Genomic DNA, 6,182 nt, shown 5'->3' with positions numbered 1-6,182 from the left:
GAGTCTTTCTTTGCTCCCAAGGCTAAGCTGCGGGATCTGCCTGTCAATTGCAGGCTTGCTTTTTCATGCCCAGCTCGTCTGTCTTTGGCCAGAGGTGGCCTCAGGTTGGTCTCTGTAGTCCTTTGACACAACCCTTGGTTCTTGGGCACCTTCTTTACTTACAGCCACCATGATGCTGCAGACTCCAGCCCCTCCCTGGCATTTTCTGCCATGGACCCGGGCCAACCATTTCCCCAGGGCGCACTCCTTCGTCAGTGTGAACATGCTGTTTAGAGACCCCAATCTGGTCACCAGGGGTGGTGCTTGCTCCTGGGATTTCTTTACCGCTAGGGCTTTGGAAGAGACAGAGCCAGGAAATAAGTATATTTTTTAACCAATAAAAAAAAAATAAAGTATGAGGCCGGGCACAGTGGCTCATGCCTGTATTCCTAGCACTTTGGGAGGCCGAGGCAGGAGGATCACTTGAGGTCAGGAGTTCGAAACTAGCCTGGCCAACATGGTGAAACTCCATCTCTACTAAAAATACAAAAAATTAGCCAGGTGTGGTGGCGCACACCTGAGGTCCCAGCTGAGGGAGAAGAATCGCTTGAGCTCGGGAGGCGGAGGTTGCCGTGAGCCGAGATCGCACCACTGCACTCCAGCCTGGGTGACAGGGCAAGACACGATCTCAAATAATAATAATAATAATAATAATAAAAGTATGAATTCATGCAGGCATTTCCCAGTTGTAAGATTGTCAGGTTTTACTTCTCTGATTTTACAACTGTTTCTTTTTCTACCTATGCTGAAAGTCTGGGTTCCTGACAGCACCAGCATCGTTTATGTTCTTTTCCCTATAACATACATATGCTAGTTTTGAAATATAAGATATTGCAGTAAATCATATAAGTTATATTTAAAGTGCATGAATTTAAATAAATTATAAATTATATAAAGTAATATATGATAAAATATTAAGACTACTAAGGATCATTTAAGATCGATTTGCTCATTCTCCTTAAATTCTCCCACAGAATAAACAATTGTGCCTCCAGGTCCTTTGAGTAACACTGTGGTTAGGCCATCTACCGATACACAGTTAGTTAGAACTTTGGGGTTTTTTTAATATGCAGATGAAGAAACTGACCTATGACTTTTTTTTTTTTTGAGACAGAGTTTCATTCTTATCACCCAGGCTGGGGTCCAGTGGCCTGATCTTAGCTCACTGCAACCTCTGCCTCCTGGGGTCAAGCGATTCTCCTGCCTCAGATTCCTAAGTAGCTGGGACTACAGGCATGCACCACTACGCTCGGCTAATTTTTTTGGACTTTTAGTAGAGACGGGGTTTCACCATTTTGGCCAGGCTGGTCTTGAACTCCTGACCTCAGGTGATCTGCCCGCCTCAGCCTCCCAAAGTGCTGGGATTACAGGCATGAGTCACCGTGCTCAGCCCCTAACTAGGACTTTTAAGTGAATGTTTCTCTGCCTGAAAAGAAAGTTGAAGTGTTCCTTTTAGACCAACCTGTAAACAATAACTGTAGACCCTAATATTGGTTGTGCCATGCACTTGTCATCCATAGTTTTGCTGAGTGAAGGAATTGATGGGGAAATGTGAAATTCAGAGAGGCAGGCACGGGCCCAGGCCACACAGCTGGGGAGCGTCAGCATTGGCTGGGACCTGTGTTGGATTTGCAGTTCTGCCTTGTGTGATGTAACCTGGACTTCATTAAAATTAAAAATTTCTGCTCTGCAAAGACACTGTTAAGAAAACAAAAGACAAGCCACAGACTGGGAAAACATTAGCAAAATACATCTGATAAAACACTTATCCAAAATATACCAAGAGCTCTTAGCACTCAATAAATAAGAAAATAACCTGATTCCACAATGGGTCAAAGGCGGACACCTCACCAGAGAAGCTATATGGGTGGCAACTAAGCATCTGAAAATGTAACCTAGGTTGGGTGCAGTGGCTCACGCCTGGAATCCCATCACGTTCGGAGGCTGAGGCAGGAGGATAATCCCATCACGTTCGGAGGCCGAGGCAGGAGGATCTCTTGAGCCTAGTTAATTCAAGACCAGCCTGGACAACATAGCAAGACCCATTTGTATTTTTTTTTAAAGATATGCACATCAGCCGGGCACAGTGGCTCACGCCTATAATCCCAGCACTTTGGGAGGCCGAGGCAGGCGGATCACGAGGTCAGGAGATCGAGACCACCCTGGCTAAGATGGTGAAACACCGTCTCTACTAAAAATACAAAAAATTAGCCGGGCGTCGTGGCGGGTGCCTGTAGTCCCAGCTACTTGGGAGGCTGAGGCAGGAGAATGGCGTGAACCCAGGAGGCGGAGCTTGCAGTGAGCCGAGATTGCGCCACTGCACTCCAGTCTGGGTGACAGAGCGAGACTCTGTCCCCGCTCCCGAAAAAAAAAAAAACAAAAAACAAAGATATGCACATCATATGTTGTCAGGAAAATGCAAATTTAATCAGTGAGCTACTACTGGATGCCTGTAAGAATGGCCAAAATCCAGAAAATTGGCCAAACACCAAATGCTGATGAGGACGTGGAGAAACCAGAACTCTCATTCATTGCTGTTGGGAATAACAAATGGTACAGCCACTTGGGAAGACAGTTTGGCAGTTTCCCGAAAAATAAAGCCTACTTCTACCATGTGATCCAGCATTCTCATTCCTTAGGATTTACCCAACCTCCAAACAGATGTTTATAGCTGTAAACCAAAAATAAAATTCCAAGCCCCACAACTGACTGGGTGAAACGCCCTCTCGGCCAGGGGGACCCAAAGGAACCTGAAGGTTCAGGCCATGATGGGCGGTAGGGGTGGGACATGCCTCATTCTCTCTTCCCTTTGGAATTCAGGCACAGCTGACCAGCTTTAAAACAGAGATCTTAAGACTGACAGAACAGACTCTAGAAATAAGATCAAATTCCAACCTGATGTAGTATAGCATCACATGACAGCAGGCCATGAAAGACATTGAAATATTTTACCCAAAAATGTATTTCTTTGACATATTTTGGAATGGCCCTGCACAGCTGTCTCTTGTGGAGGAAATCTGCATCGTGTAGAGAATCTCCTTCCCTTTCCAGGCTGTTTCTGAAGAGTCCAGCGCCTTTTAGAGGTCTGAGTAAGAAACATTAGCCATCTATTGTCCCTAAGGGAAGCCATCTATGGGACTTCATCTACATAACAAGAACCTTGGGCCAGGCACGGTGACTCACACCTCTAATCCCAGCACTTTGGGAGGCCGAGGTGGGCAGATTCCTGAGGTCGGGAGTTTGAGACCAGCCTGACCAACATGGAGAAACCCCATCTCTACTAAAAATACAAAAGTTTAGCTGGGTGTGGTGGCGCATGCCTGTAACCCTAGCTATTCAGAGGGTAGAGGTAGGAGAATTGCTTGAACCTGGGAGGCAGAGGTTGCAGTGAGCATAGATCACGTCATTGCCCTTCAGCCCGAGCAACAAGAGCAAAACTCTGTCTCAAAAAAAAAAAAAAAAAAAGAACCTTGATCTTCACAAACTTTTAACCTAACCAAGACCCTCCTTTCTGTTGATTCCAGGGTTTTTGATAATAACTCTTTCAACCAATTGCTAATCAGAAAATCTTTGAATTCACCTATGCTTTGTAAGCCATCCCAAACTCTCTCACATTACTGATTTATGTCTTATGTCCCCCTGAAACGTATAAAACCAAGCTGGAACTCAACTGCCTTGGGCACACGTTCTCAGGAACTCTTGAGACCATGCCTCTTGTGATAGTCAATCATATTTGTCTCAGAAAAAATCTCTTCAAATACTTTACAGTTTGGGTTTTTGGTCAACATAGCAGATGTTTATAGCAGCTTTATCCATAATTGCCACAACCTGGAGGTAACCAAGATGTCCTTCAGCAGGTTCATGGATACAATACATCCAGACAATGGAATTTTTTCTGCTGTAATGTTGCAGGATGCAGAGGACTAGAGAGACCAGTACAGGGCAATAGAGGAGGATATTAATTTTAAGGTATGCACCAGCTCAGTGGATTCACATCCAAAAATCCTGAGCCTTGAACAAAGACAGTGGAGTTTTTATAAGCAGGCTTACAAAAGCAAAAAAAGGCAGTCAATCATAGAATGCATAACTTGTGGCCTTGCCTAGCTGGTGGCCTTGTAGCTGCATCAAAAGAAAAACAAGAACTGGCTAAATACAGACATTTGTAAAACATAGTCATGCTTAATTAAGAGGCCAGGGAAAGGAGTAACAGTAAAGGAATTTCTCTCTCTTTTTTTCCTCAACCTTGCTCTGGAGGTGGGGGGCTGTCTGGAGCCCATTCCTTTGGCCTTGGCTTTTTGGACAGTGTTATCTTATAACTGTCTTTGAAGTGAGCTGCTAAGCAGAGGAAAACTTGTTTCTTTTTCTATTTAACCCTTACTACATTTTTCCCCCTTTGAGGACTTTTGTAAAATAAGTTTAATAGAAGGCCTCACTGTTACTTAATTCTGCATGAACAGACAAGTTTTCTTCTTTGGGCAAAGGTTGATTTTTACACAGAGCCATTAGCTGAGTGGTAATTTGCCTAGCTACTATTGCCTCTATAGTTGATTGAATGCTTCTAACAAGGAGAGGTGAGAGATGGGGGAGTATTAGGCAACTTCCTAGTACAGCCAGAACTACTCCTATTAAAGTCTTGAACCCTCCGAAAAATGAAAACCAATCTCCAAAGGAAAAATCTGGAGACCACCCTTTCCAAGTTTGAACTGGAACATGGGCTAATTTTCTCATTCTTGCAGTTATTTCTAGAATTGCCTTTCCACTGTCATTGATTTCTGGGCAGCAATTAGTTACATTGAACTTTCCACATCCTCCTCCTTCCTGGGCTAGGAGGTAGTCTAAAGCTAATCTATTCTGATAGATAGCATTTGTCATTTTTCCAGATTGCTGGGTTAACAGATCTGAAGCCCTTGCTGTTTCATTAGTGATGATCTCAAGCACTATCTGAAAACTTATGATGCAGTTAAGCATGTAAATAGGAGTACCGTAACCCTATAACCCATCTTCCCCCCAGGTAGCTGGCGCATAGTAGTGAATTATTCTCTCAGGGGGCCATTCTTCATCTTTCCAGTCCCCTATGGCTATGTCTTTCTTTACACTCCTTGTATATCTTTCTCTGTTCTCATCATAGACAGGATATCCTAAGGCTTCTCCTTGTCTTAGAGGGATTAAGAAGAAAGATGGCCTAATTGTTCCAAGTACACAGGCCCCTGTCCATTTGGCTGGTAACTGTCGGTAGGCCCGTGGCCCACAGATCTGATAGAGACCAGAGGGTGCTTGCCAGGTATTTGGAGCTTCAAGCTGATACCAGGTGTGGTTTAGAGAAGAGAAACAGGAGAATGGATTTGGATGAGGTGGTTTGGGACTATCTTTGCCTCACCATAAAGTTTTTCCTAATTTTTTAACATGTTTGCTGTCCCAAACATGTTAATTCCCCTACTGGATCTGTAAAAGTTTTTCCGTAGTGAGCAATACAGTATTTCCCAAGAATAGAAGTTTTTAAGAGACAGACACTTGAACTTGTGGGAGTCAGTTTGGGGGAAGAGTCAGTCAGAGTAAAGTTATCTTGAGGCATTAACTCTTTTGCTTCCCAAGGCCATTGTCCCTCCACAAACATAGCATAAGGAAATGTCTAGGCTGCCAGCAATGTTTTCAGCCAGCTGAGCAAATAGGTTTTTGGCTAAAGGGGGAGGCTCAGGCAACTTTTGATTTATATGCTCATACAAAGACTTAAAGACTCAGAATTGCTGCTGGACTGACTTCTTGGTTTGAGTCCTCTTTATAATATACAAATTTACTTTAGCTTTTTGACTGCTGCTTTGTAATGTCATGGAGTAACCTGTAGTCCATATAGGTAGATCTGGCTCTAAGATAGTAAGATTTACAGGATTGCAAGTGCTTGTCTTACAATCTGGTTTGTTGGCACTTTGATGACCAAGATCAATTTTAGCCTCAGTGATGATCGGTCAGTGAACTGTGTTGTGCAGTTCCAGCAAGCTATTTCTAGGGTCTTGGAGGGGCAAACAGGGTGTGCACATACAATTTTGTACTGACAGTTTGTGTAGTACCCTGTAGGACCAGAGATTGTGAAATAGATTGGGTTCATGGATGTTAACTGACAAATATCAAAGTATATGGCTATAGTC

The sequence above is a fragment of the Macaca mulatta genome, chromosome 15 (genome assembly GCF_049350105.2).
Source record: "Macaca mulatta isolate MMU2019108-1 chromosome 15, T2T-MMU8v2.0, whole genome shotgun sequence".
Classification (NCBI taxonomy): Eukaryota; Metazoa; Chordata; class Mammalia; order Primates; family Cercopithecidae; genus Macaca; species Macaca mulatta.
The sequence above is the reverse complement of the archived record's forward strand: the minus strand, read 5'-3'. Positions refer to the sequence as shown.